The following is a 13,813-nucleotide window of genomic DNA, read 5'->3' on the forward strand; positions in this document are numbered from 1 at the left end:
GATTTCTCCCATACAGCTCTATATTATGGTTACTCAACAATTTACCAAATGACAAAATACCCAATGCAAGAATTAGCAATTAATGGTGTCAGAATCTTATGCCCATTTGCTTGGTCTTGTTCGTGGCTAACCAGCATGTATTCGACTTGTAGAACTCCCGCCAGAAACTCACGTGAAACAATATGATAAATAAAACTTTTTGAACAGGCACGTGCAAGTTCTAAATGCCGAAAATCTTCAGAGCCAGAAGTTAAAAAGTCCGAATTTTTATTTACAAAGCCAGATGCTGACTTCTGTGAACTTTTGGCATTTTCAAGTATAGCAAGTTGCGTTTTTTAGCAATGACTCTGCAGAAGTGACCCCGGAATTCAGAGATAACTTAACCGCTACGCGTTTCTCGATAAACGCAAGATGTTCTCATTGACTTCAAGCAGAGTTACGTCGCATAAACTTATAATGTACACGTGATGGTAACGATGCCGACATAATGTTTTCGTTCAATTTTACATTTTAAAAGTTACCTTTTAATTAATTGTACCGTTTTTTTAACTAACCACAACGATTTCGGCAACATCCTGTTAAAACGATTTTGCCGAAACTTCATTACGCAGTATTATTTAACGCTACGACTACCGGTTACACTATACTGAAAGTTATCCCCACTAAACAAGGCTGGTGCAAAAAAGAAGAAGTGGTAATTGAGAGTTTTTGACCTTTAATTTTAGGAGTTGAAGCAATCGTGATAGCTCTTTATAGTAAGAATGTTTTAAATATATATAAAAAACAGCCATATTTTTTAATTGCGTTATTAAAGAAAACTTGAAAGTAGTCCAAAAAAAACTCAATTATGTTTGTTTTAAAAATTACCCTTGTTCAGACCTCGACTTAGACCCCATGCTCACCCAAAAACTAGAATGAAAGGGCGCGTGCTTGAATGAATTAACCTGTGCAATGACCTTAGCAAACAGTTAGACCTTAGCTCAACGTGAAAACATTGTTCAAGCAAAAGCAGAGCGTGAAAAATTGTGTCCAGAAAAACTCTAGCGTGAAGAATTGCTGGCGTCGATGCCAAATCGAACTAGAAATTTTATCGGCCAATGAAAACACTCTTCTCCTTTTTAAGTAGTAGGCTCGGGCGGGTAGTAGAATAAGTTCTTCATCGGCAACAGGTGACAAAGCTTTTATACCTTTAGCCGGGCTTCTCGAGTTTGATGGAAAGTGAGGGCATAGCAAGACAACGAGAACTGATATCAATGTCGGAATCTTGGTTGAGCCTTTTTATCCACGAGATGGATTCTTGAAACACTATTTTAAAAGCTACTTTTATTGTATTACGCATATTATTTGCTGGGTGAAACGTCGTATTGCTAAATGATTATTTTGGAAACTCCAACATTGCAAAACTGGAAAAAAAAGATTAATGTAAAAGCTCATTAGTCACAAAACCATATCGCTTCAATATACTTCAATATGCAAAACAGGTGTAATCCAAAGACAAGAAAGCCCAAGAAAATCCACACAATAAACGTACGCAATGTTCGATTAACCACGAAAGAAATTGTCGTTATTTTTCTATTTGTTTGATATTTTCATGATCAAACGTAGGAAAATGTTCGGTCTCTTAGATTTAATTTTTTTCGTTTATTGTAATTTGTATGTACAGTTCAATTTTAAGAGGGGTCTTTATGTAGGGTCTCTTAGAGTCGGTATGTTCGGTTTCTTAGATTTGGTGTGCTCAGTTCTAAACGAAAGAAAACGTCCGTATTTTCAATACAAAATCGAAGCTTTTCGGAGAAATGCTGTGATAACTTTCTGGTGCAAGTTTCAAACGAACCTCTTGCCGACATTTTTTTCGAAACATAAGTGAAAATCGATTGAGTTTCTGTTTAGTGAGTCTCATTTGTGAAACTAGTTGAAAAAATTTACGTTTATGTTTATTTTTCGAAAAAAAATTCCCAGACCTTTTTAACATAGATGGGGATTCAGTTGATTAAATCTAACTCTCTTAGTTTTGATAAGATCATGAGGAATGAAGCACATTAGTCGTTTCCACATAATTTCATGTGTCTTGAAACCGACCATACCGACAGGTTATTACGTTTAAAGTCAAACATACCTAACATAAGGACGACTTCTTATCTTTATAATCAAACATGCCGAAATTCAGATGAAACCTTTGGGAAGTAAAAAAAACCTGTAAATTTTGTTTCTCTAATTTGCCGTGTGGAGGCCTTTTGAAGATCTATTTGAACATTAAAACACCTAAAAATAGCGCTTGCGAATCGTCCTCTGTGAGTTGTTAAAATTAAATCCTAACTGTGAAATGAGGATGAACTGCGAAAAAATCCAGAGTTTTAATCGGTAAAGCACTTCTGAGAAAAATTTAGCTCTCTTTCATTTCAGACAATAAAATCTCTTTTTTCTTACCATTGTGGAGGACCTCACCTCAATCTTGTTTTATACAGGAGAGTAGATTATAATGTTTTGTCAGAACTTTTATTTGTTCTAAATTTATTTCCAGAATCCATTACATGGGATTTTAATAGAACTTAATCTCGAATATTTCTCAACTAAGACGCCAACAACCAAATCAATGATTGGGTGATGTATAGCAAAACGGTTGAGACAGACTGTGGAGAAATAAGCTTTCAACTTTTAATCAGTGGAAGTTTCAAAGGGCGCGAAGAAAGATGGTAGATCATTCGTTGGGTATAATAAAGTAAAAGGTAATGATACTGAATTGGAGGTGATAAAAGCTATATTTCACACGCGAGCCGACCTTTCGCCGGTAATCTAACCCTAATAAGCTGAGATTAGGGTGTAATAGATTTTCCACTCTTATTTATTGTGGAAAAGAATGAAAGATTACTCTGTAATTACACTCTTTTCTCCTCTCTCTGCAATGAGTGTAACTTAGGGCGTTCTCATAAATAATTACAATCTACACAAGCATCATTATAACCAAATTGAAACATGTAATGCTAGTATGAGTTGTTTCAATGGTTAATGCCTAAAGTATCAAAAACACGACAGACAGATGTAGGAGGGGAGCAATCCTGACTACCTCTTTCAACCTGTTTCTTAACAAATTACACTCTTGTAATTACATTACACTCTTCCACTCTTAATTAAACGGAGTGATACAGGGTTCAATTTGTTTAAATTTACGTTCATTACACCCTTTTCCCCGTTATTTTAAGGGAAAAATCCCCGGCCTGGGCATATACTATAGTCACTTACTACAATCTGCCCATGAACATATGGTGGTAGCGGTCCAAATTGAATGAAAAATTACAGATTTGAATTTGCAAAAGTGCTTAAAACACGGCCTTGCTAAATTTTGCATATGAATTTCAAGAAACTATGCGATATACAAGAAAAACAGCAATGATTGCCATCATTGAAATTTATCGCACTAGAAAAAACTCTCAAAGAAAGAAAACTAGAGTTTCTTACATTGGGAAGCAAAATTCATAAAATTTTCGAGCTCAGACACCAATTAATAAATTAATGGTTGGGTGAGGTATAGCAAAACTGTTGAGGCAAACTGTGGAAAAATAATTATTCGCATGTAAAAATATGATAGATTATTCCTCAGGGATAATAGCTAAAACAATTGATACTTAAATTGAGTTGATAAAAACTATAATTCACAACCGGGCCCAGTGATCCCTAATTAGCGAGGATTTGGGTGTAATAGGTATTCCTCCCTATTTATTGGGAAAATAGTGTAAGATTAAACTGTATGTGAACTCTTTTTTCCCCTTTTTTTACGCTCTTTGCAATGAGTGTAATTTAAGATGGACTGAAAAAAAATTACATAATGACACAATCCACATTATAACCAAATTGAAACGTGTAGTGCCAGTATAAGTTGCTGCAATGGTTAATGCAGAGAGTGTAAAAAACATGATAGACCGAGGTAAAAGGGGGGAATCCTGACTACCTCTTTAAATTCTTTCTTAAAAAAACACAATCTAATAATCGCATTATGGTCTTCCACCCTTATGTAAACAGACTGAAATAGGATAGTAATTTATTTATTTTTACACTCTTCGCAACCATTTTCCCGTTTTTTTTGGGGAAAATCCCCGGCGCGGGCATTTACTACGGTCACATACTAGACTGCTCATGAAAATTTGATGGTAGCAGTTTGCATTGAAAGAACAGATTTGAAATTACAATGGCGCTTACGCCACGGCATTGCTGAGTTTTGCATGTAAAATTAGAGACATTATGTGATATAAAGAGAGACAGCCATGATTACGACAAACTTTGATATTTAAAAAAATTTACATTACCTTTTTAATTTCCTTAAGGATATTCAGGTAGATTGACAATGAAAAAGAGGTGATAAAATACTTAGTTCATAACATAGCCCAGTGAAATCTAATTAGCGGCAATTAGGTTTCATTAGGTATTCCTCCCTATTTATTGGGAAAATAATGTAAGATTACACTGTATGTGAACTCTATAATCCACTCTATATACACTCTTTGCAATGAATGTAATTAAAGGTGGACTGATAAAAATTAAAATCTAGCGCAATCAAAATTATAACTAAATTGAAACACGGAGTGCTAGTATGAATTGCCGCAATGGTCATTGCAGAAAGTGTAATAAAACAAGATAGACCGACATAAAAATAGAGTAATCCTGAATACATACTTCAACTGTTTTCTTAAAAAAACACTCTTATAATTGCATTACACTCTTGCCCTTTAATTAGGCAGTCTTAAATAAGATGGTTATGCGTTTGTTTTTACACTGTTTGAACCCTTTTCAAGTTACTCTTGGGGAAAGTCCCCGGCCCGAGCATTTACTACGTTCAGTTACTGGAGTCGGCTCATGAACAGATGATGGTAGCAGTTCGCATTGAAAGAACAGATTTGAAATTGCAATGGCGCTTACGCCACGGCATTGCTGAGTTTCGCATGTGAGTTTCAAGAAAAAATGTGATATAAAAGAATGACAGCCATGATTGTCACAAAACCATTAAAATACAAAAGCAGATTTTTAAGTTATTTTTTTTAAATTTCCTTAGGGATAAGAAGGTAAACTGACTCTAAAATTGAGATGATGAAAGCTATATTTCACAACCGGGCCGAGTGACCCCTAAAAAGCGGGGATTAGGGTGCAATAGGTAATCGTACCTATATATCACAATCAACATTATATCCAAATTGAAACGTGTACTGCCCGTATGAGTTGCCGCAATGGTTAACGCAGAGAGTGTAAAAAACATGATAGACCGAAATAAAAAAATAATAATCCTGACTACCTCTTTAAACTTTTATCTTAAAAAAGTACAATCTTATAGTTGTATTAAACTTTTGAATTTCTTGAACGTTGTTTCATTAGGATATTGAAGCTGATCTAAAATTACTTTCAAAGTACCTAATAGCTAATGACTGAATTTTTTTCAGATAACTTTCTGGATAAGAGTTTAAAAAATTTGCCATTTTTTCTCAAAAAGGCTCCCAAAGAATGAAAAGTAGGGTTTCATACTTTCGAATTCAAATTTCATAATATTTTTAAGCTCAGACACCAAAAAATAAAATTAATGATTGCTTGAGTTATAGCAAAATTGTTGAGGCAAACTGTGGAGAATTAAGCATTCTATTTTTGTTCAGTGTAAGTTTCAAAGGTTGCGAAGAAAGAGGGCAGATTATTTCCTCAGTGATAATAGCTAAAAAATTTAAATTACACTCTTTTAACTACTTTACACTTCAATCCTTGTTTTAGGGGATCGAAACAGGCTTTTAATTTATTTATTTTTTCACTCTTCACGCACTTTTCACTGTTATTTTTCGGGAAAATCCCAGGCCTGGGCAATTACTACGCGCATTTACTACGGTAAATTACCACAATCTGCCATGGACATATGATGGTAGCTGTTCATTTTGAATGAAAATGTACAGATCTGCTTTTGCAATAGTGCCAACGTCACGGCTTTGCTGAACTTTCCATGTTAATTTCAACCCAATATATCACAGGTATTCGTCCCAATATATCACAATCATCATTATAATTAAATTGAAACTTGTAATGTTAGTATGAGTTGCCGAAATGGTAAATGCAGAAAATGTAAAAAACATGATAGACCGAAGAAAGAGGGGAGTACACCTGACTACCTCCATCAATTTTTTCTTAAAAAATTGCCTTTTTATATTTGCATTACACTCTTCCACTCTTAATTTAGCAAACTGAAATAGGATGGCAATTTATTTACGTTTACACTCTACATTTATTTATCTTTACACTTACAATTTATTAATTTTTACACGGGCATTTACTACTGTCAGTTACTACAGTCTTCTCATGAGCATATGATGGTAGCAGTTCTCATTGAAAGAAAAAAATACAGAATTGAATTTGCAATAGTGCTTACGCCACGGCATTGCTGAATTTTGCATGTGAAATTCAAGACATTATGTGATATAAAGAAAGACAGCCATGATTATGACAAACTTTGATATTTAAAAAAATTTAAATTATCTTTTTAATTTCCTTAGGGATATTAAGGTAAATTGACAATGAAAAAGAGGTGATAAAAAACATAGTTCATAACCAAGCCCAGTGAAATCTAATTAGCGGGAATTAGGTTTTATTAGGTATTCCTCCCTATTTATTGGGAAAATAATGCAAGATTACACTGTATGTGACCATGTATTCCACTCTATATACACTCTTTGCAATGAGTGTAACTAAATGTGGACTGATAAAAATTACAATCTAGCGCAATGAAAATTATAACTAAATTGAAACACGGAGTGCTAGTATGAATTGCCGCAATGGTCATTGCAGAAAGTGTAATAAAACAAGATAGACCGACATGAAAATAGAGTAACCCTGACTACCTATTTCAACTGTGTTCTTAAAAAAACACTCTTTTAATTGCATTACACTCTTCCCCTTTAATTAGGCAGTCTTAAATAGGATAGTTATGCGTTTACTTTTACACTGTTTGGACCTGTTCAAGTTACTCTTGGGGAAAGTCCCCGGCCCGAGCATTTACTACGTTCAGATACTGGAGTCGGCTCGTGAACAGATGATGGTAGCAGTTCGCATTGAAAGAACAGATTTGAAATTGCACTGGTGCTTACGCCACGGCCTTGCTGAGTTTTGCATGTGTTTCAAGAAAAAATGTGATATAAAAGAATGCCAGCCATGATTGCCACAAAATCTTTAACATACAAAAACAAATTTTTATGTTATTTTTTTAATTTCCCTAGGGATAATAAGGTAAACTGATAGTGAAATTGAGAAGATGAAAACTATATTTCACAACATGGCCGAGTGAGCCCTAATTAGCGGGGATTAAGGTGCAATAGGTGTCCGTCCCAATATATCACAATCAACATTATAAACAAATTGAAACGTGTACTGCCAGTATGAGTTGCCGCAATGGTTAATGCAGAGAGTGTAAAAAACTTGATAGACCGAGGTAAAAGAGGAGTAATCTTGACTACCTCTTTAAACTTTTTTCTTGAAAAACTACAACCTCATAGTTGTCTTACATTCTTCCAGCCTTATTTAAGCAGACTGAAATAGGATGGTAATTTATTTATTTTTACACCCTTCACACCCATTTTCCGTTATTTTTGGGGAAAATCCCCGACGCAGGCATTTACTACGGTCACATAACAGTCTGCTCATGAAAATTTGATGGTAGCAGTTTGCGTTGAAAGAACAGATTTGAAATTGCAATGGTCCTCACGCCACAGCATTGCTGAGTTTCGCATGTGAGTTATAATAAAAAACGCGATATAAAAGAATGACAGCCATAATTGCCACAAAATTTTTAACAAATAAAGGCAATTTTTTAAGTTATTATTTAATTTCCTTAGGGATAATAAGATGAACTGATACTGAAATTGAGATGCTGAAAGCTGTATTTCACAACCGGGCCCCGTGACCCCTAATTAGCAGGGATTAGGGTAGGGTGTAAGAGGCATTCCTCCCTTATTTATTGGAGAAAAATTATAAAATTACGCTGTGTGGTAACTCTTTTCTCCACTCTTTTTACACTCTTTGCAATGAGTTTAATTTAGGGGGACATATAAAAAAAACGACATTACACAATCACCATTATACCAAAATTGAAAGGTTTAATGCTAGTATGGTTGGGGTAAAGGTTAATGCACAAACTGTAGGTAACGTGATCGACAGAGGGAGGAGGGAGAGTAATCCTGATTAACTCCTTCAACTTTTTTCGAAATTAATTTACAAACTTTACATTCTTCCATCTTTGATTTAGGGGATCGAAATAGGCTTCTAATTTATTTATTCTTTCAACCTTCACACGCTTTTCACCGTTATTTTTTGGAAAATCCCCGGCCCGGGCACTTGATACGCGCATTTACTACGGTAAATTACAACAATCTGCCATAAACATTTGATGGTAGCGGTTCACTTTGAACGAAAAAGTACAGATTTGCTTTTGCAATAGTGCTAACGCCACGGCATTGCTGAACTTTGCATTTGAATTTCAAGGAACCATGTTTTATGAAAAGAGACAACTATGATTGCCAAAAAAATCTTTGAAATTTAACAGTAAATTTTTTAATTAATGAATTTGTTCTAATTCGGCTGATAAAATGTTTGTTCGGCTCAATTTTTGGTAAAAATCCCCAACCCGGGCACTTACCGCGATCAATTACCACAATCTGCCCTTGAACATATTTATTCCGCAAAATCTTTGAAATTTAACAGTAATAATTTTGAATAACATATTTGTTCTGATTTGGCTGATAAGATGTTTGCATTTCCTTTAAACGTTGTTTTTTGGATATAAAAGCTGATCTAGAAGTTACTTTCAAAACACCTAATAGCGGATGACTAATTTTTTAAAATAATATCTGGAAACGAGTTAATAAGCTATATCTCCGTTCTACTCAAAAAGGCTATCAAAGAAGAGAAACTAGAGGTACTTATTTTCCGAATTTTAAATATTTTGTGCTCAGACACCGACAATCAAATTAATTTTTGGGTGAGGTATTGCAAAACTATTGAGGCAAACTGTAGAGAAATAAGTATTCGAATTTTTTTCATTATAGTCTTCAAATAGCCCGGGGAAAGATGATACATTGTTCCTTAGGTATATTAAGGTAAAAAGTCATTTCTGAAATTGAGGTGATAAAAACTATTTTTCACATCCGGGCCGAGTGAACCATTTTAATCGGGGACTAGTGTGTAATAGGTATCCCCCCTTCTATTCATTGGGGAAAACAGTTTAAGGTTCTACTGTATGTGCACTTTTTTCCACTATTTTTTACAATCTTTGCAAATATTCAATTTACGGTGTACAGATAGAAATTAATATCTTAGACAATGACTATTATACCCAAATTGAAACGTGTAATGCTAGTACGAGTTGTCACAGTTGTTAATGCACAAAATGTAGGTATTTTGGTCGTCAGAGGGAGAAGGAGGAGTAGTCCTGATTACACTCTTATAAATACTTTACACCCTTTCGCCTTTTATTAAGCGGAGCGAATTGGGCTTGTAATTTATTTATTTATTCACTCTTTATACCCTTTTCTCCGTTTTTTTTGGAGAAAATCACCGGACCGGCATTTTCTACGGTTATGTACTACATTCTGTCCATGAACTCCATGAACATATGTTATTTCAACTTTTTTCTAATTAAAATTAAACTCGTATAATTCTTTTACACTCTTCCGCTTTTATTTAAGCGGAGCGAAATAGGTTTTTGATTTACTTATTTTTCAAACGCTTGACACCCTTTTCTCCGTTTTTTTGGGTAAAACCCTCGGCCTGGTCATTTTATACGGTCACTTACTGCAATGTGGCCATGAGCATATGATAGTAGCAGTTCGTGTTGAATGAAAAAGTACAGATTTAAACTTGCAGTATTGCTTTCTTCAGGTCATTGATGAGTTTTTCATGTGATTTTCAAGAATCTATGTAAGAAAAAGATCTCGGGGCCAGAAAAAATACGATGCAAGGTTTAGTGGTTGTGCTAAGGTTAAAAACCATGTATTTAGCCACAAATGATCAAAATTGGAGGAACTACAGAAAAACTCTACTTATCAGCATTGTTCTAGAATGTTTAAGTCTGAATGAAGAAAAAATACATGAAACTTGTTACTGTAGAGAAACTACGAAGCGAAGGAGTTATCCAACATTTGTTGTGCTGCTGACATAACCGGAGTGAAATTCGAGAAAGTCAAAAATTATAAAAACTTGGCTCAGACATCAGTTTGCAAGATGGTGGTTCAAAAAAAAATATGTGCACGCTGGTTGAAAAAGACAATGTTTTGCAAACTTTTCAGATTTCTGGAGGAGCAGGCAATTAGCGACGCATTTGAAATGCAAGCTCTGTAACGTTTTCAAAATTTCTGCAGTCCTATGTAGTTCAGGGAAATGGACAATGATCAGAGCGACAGAAAAGAAAATCTATATTTTCCAACAATATTTTCTTGAAGATTGCTATTTAAACCATACCTCGAAATACAAACCAGGCGGTATTGTCGAGAACTCAATTGACAACAATTTTTGTTCTGATAATGACGAAACGATTGAAGCGGTTTAAGTATATCATCAGAATGAATATGTACAGATTACCTACCAAAAATTTAAACTGGAAGACAAGTGATCATTATACCTCTGCCGAAAAAGCTGTTGGGGAACAGCAGAAAACGTGGCAAGAGCAGCTTGAAAATTATTGCAAAGCAAACAGCAAACAATTGTTTACAATGAGACTGAATGCAATGAGAATGTCAAAAATGTACTCAAAACCTATATCCTCGAAACTTCTTCAAACGATTGGTGATGTCATATAATGAAGCTTAAATTTACTGTCAATTCTGGATTTATATTATTTCTTTTGAGGTGCCTTTATTTCTTTTAGGAATTCAAATGAAAATTCAGAAGTAGAAGTAGTAGTAGTAGTAGTAGTAGTAGTAGTAGTAGTAGTAGTAGTAGTAGTAGTAGTAGTAGTAGTAGTAGTAGTAGTAGTATTAGTAGTAGTAGTAGTAGTAGTAGTAGTAGTAGTAGTAGTAGTAGTAGTAGTAGTAGTAGTAGTAGTAGTAGTAGTAGTAGTAGTAGTAGTAGTAGTAGTAGTAGTAGTAGTAGTAGTAGTAGTAGTAGTAGTAGTAGTAGTAGTAGTAGTAGTAGTAGTAGTAGTAGTAGTAGTAGTAGTAGTAGTAGTAGTAGTAGTAGTAGTAGTAGTAGTAGTAGTAGTAGTAGTAGTAGTAGTAGTAGTAGTAGTAGTAGTAGTAGTAGTAGTAGTAGTAGTAGTAGTAGTAGTAGTATTAGTAGTAGTAGTAGTAGTAGTAGTAGTAGTAGTAGTAGTAGTAGTAGTAGTAGTAGTAGTAGTAGTAGTAGTAGTGGGGGACAAAATCCAACCTCACCTCCACGTGGTGTCCCCTGGGGGTAGGTCATGTGCTGCGGCTCTCCGCTCACATGGTCGAGCTAACGAGGCACTGGTCTTCTAGTTTGTGGCGCAACTAGTCGTATCTCAGCCTTCAAACACCAAAGCAATGAGTACATTCAACCATGGCCCCGAGTCCCGGGTAAGGGGTGCTAAGAATCTCCCGAGGAACCAACTCAGAATTGCAACTTTAAACGTCAGAACACTGACCCAAGCCGGATCTTTAGAGGCTTTGAAAATGGATCTGGCGCAATACAAGTTGGATATTCTGGGAGTGCAGGAGACAAGATTGCAGGAGCAAGAAATTGATCTCGGAGACCACAAGCTCTACCTGTCTGACTCGTGGTTGTCTGGTGTAAAGTCGAGACAAGGAGGAGTGGGCGTTGCTGTAAAGAAGTCATTGATAAACAGCATCGTAGAACAAGTGGCTCTTAATGAACGTATTTGCTACGTCAAGTTCGCGGCTCGGAGGAGAGCCAATCTAGCTGTTGTTGTCTGCTACGCACCTACGAATGAAGCTAGTCTCCAAGAGAAGGATTTGTTTTGGAGTCAACTTTCAGACCTAGTTTACAGCTTCAAACATAGGGAGCGTATTTGTGTCATTGGTGACCTCAATGCAGAGCCTGGACACCAGTTGAATGACACCATGAGCTGCAGAGGCCCGTTTGGAATGGGTGAAGAAAATTAAAACTCGGAAAATTTGTTATCATTTTGCACTTCACACAAATTGCTCGTAGGTGGTACATGGTTCCAGCATCGACAAGTGCATCGGTACACCTACAACCCTCCCGATCCGAGTTGTCGAAAAAAGATGCTGGATCACATTCTGTTTGCAGAGAGATACAGAGGATGTCTGACGAATGTGAGGACCAGAAGAGGGAAAACCACAATTACCGATCATGAACTGGTCATTGCGGAAGTATCTATGAAACTTTTGTCTAAAAAGCCAAGTTTCACGCCCAGAATCAGTTCTGCAAAGCTGCAAGATGAAACAACGCGTGACTTATTCACGCAGGAGGTCAAGTTACATCTTGATAAGAGCGGCGATTTCGAGAATACAGAGCAGTCTTGGAACAATTTTCGAAAAGCCCTGAACCAAGCAGCAGTGAAATGCCTCCTTCCGGACAAGCGAGTGAACAAACCTTGGATTTCTCCAGATTCTCCGGAACTTATCCGGAAACGAGCTGATCTACAGTTGAAGAAACACAGCAGCGCGGTGGCGTTGTTAGAGTTCACAAACTGCTGTAAGGAAGTCAGAAAAGCTCTACGTGCAGACAAACGGGCATGGCTTGAACGCAAAGGCCAAGAAGTGCAGAGCTTTGCGGACAGAGGCAACTTGAAGGAGGTTTTTGGGGCATCACAGCAGATTTGCCGAAACTGGAGTCCCCAGCTGACCAAATTAGTTTCAAGCACTGGTGTCAACTTACGGACGAAAGAGGAACGACTTGAACGCTGGACGGAACATTTTAGTCAACTCCTGAATCCCTCAACATCCAGTTGCAGTACGAGATTGGATCCCGAAGAAGCAGCTGAAAGCTTGTTGATTGACCTGAGCCCAATTCGATTTGAAGAAGTGCTTGAAGCTGTCCGCAGGTTGAAGAATGGCAAGGCAAGTGGACCCGATAACATTTCCTGTGAGATGTTGAAAGCACACAAGGGTATTGTCGAGTGGCTCTGGGACATCATAGATAAGTGTTGGTCGACGGAAGTTCTGCCCGATGACTGGAAGGTAGCAGAAATTGTCCCATTATACAAGAGTAAAGGAAAGAGGTCAGAGTGTTCGAACCACCGAGGGATCTCTCTATTGTCAGTACCAGGCAAAGTGTTCGCTTCCGTTATTCTCAATCGATGCAAAGATTCAGTGGATCGCGTCTTAAGGGAAGAGCAGTGCGGCTTCAGAAAAAGCAGAGGATGCGCCGATCAACTCTTTGCCCTGCGTCAAATAATAGAGAAATCAATGGCGTTTCAATTGGATATTAGCTTTTGTTTCATAGACTTTCGAGCGGCATTCGATTCTGTCGATCGTGAGCAGATGTACCAGATAATGAAACACTATGGTTTTCCGCAAAAAGTGATAAACATCATAAGAAACAGCTATGATGGATTCAAATGTCGAGTCAAAGCCGAAGGTAAGAAAGGACGCTTATTTGATGTCAGAACGGGCGTTAGGCAGGGTGATGTGTGGTCCCCAATCCTATTCGGCCTTGTCATCAACTACATTTTGGCTAACTCGGTGCATGGAGGATTAGACATTGGGAGATTGGTGGCTGACTTAGATTTTGCTGATGATGTTGCTCTCGTGGGGGTCTCAGACAGTGGGGTGCAAGAAAACCTACATCGAATCGAGGCCCTTGCGGAAGCCGCTGGTCTGAAGATTAATGTGGCCAAAGCAAAGAATATGGGCGTAAAATGCGA

At 36.7% G+C, this 13,813-nt stretch overlaps 1 protein-coding gene across 2 annotated transcripts in view; it reads left to right on the forward strand.

The window, feature by feature from the left end:
- The window catches only part of LOC142342880 (cyclin-dependent kinase 1-like), a 418,971-nt gene that overhangs the window by 320,695 nt on the left and 84,463 nt on the right, over positions 1 to 13,813 (forward strand). The window lies entirely within an intron of this gene.

This window comes from Convolutriloba macropyga, chromosome 7 (genome assembly GCF_964194025.1).
Source record: "Convolutriloba macropyga chromosome 7, txConMacr16.3, whole genome shotgun sequence".
NCBI classification, from domain to species: Eukaryota; Metazoa; Xenacoelomorpha; order Acoela; family Convolutidae; genus Convolutriloba; species Convolutriloba macropyga.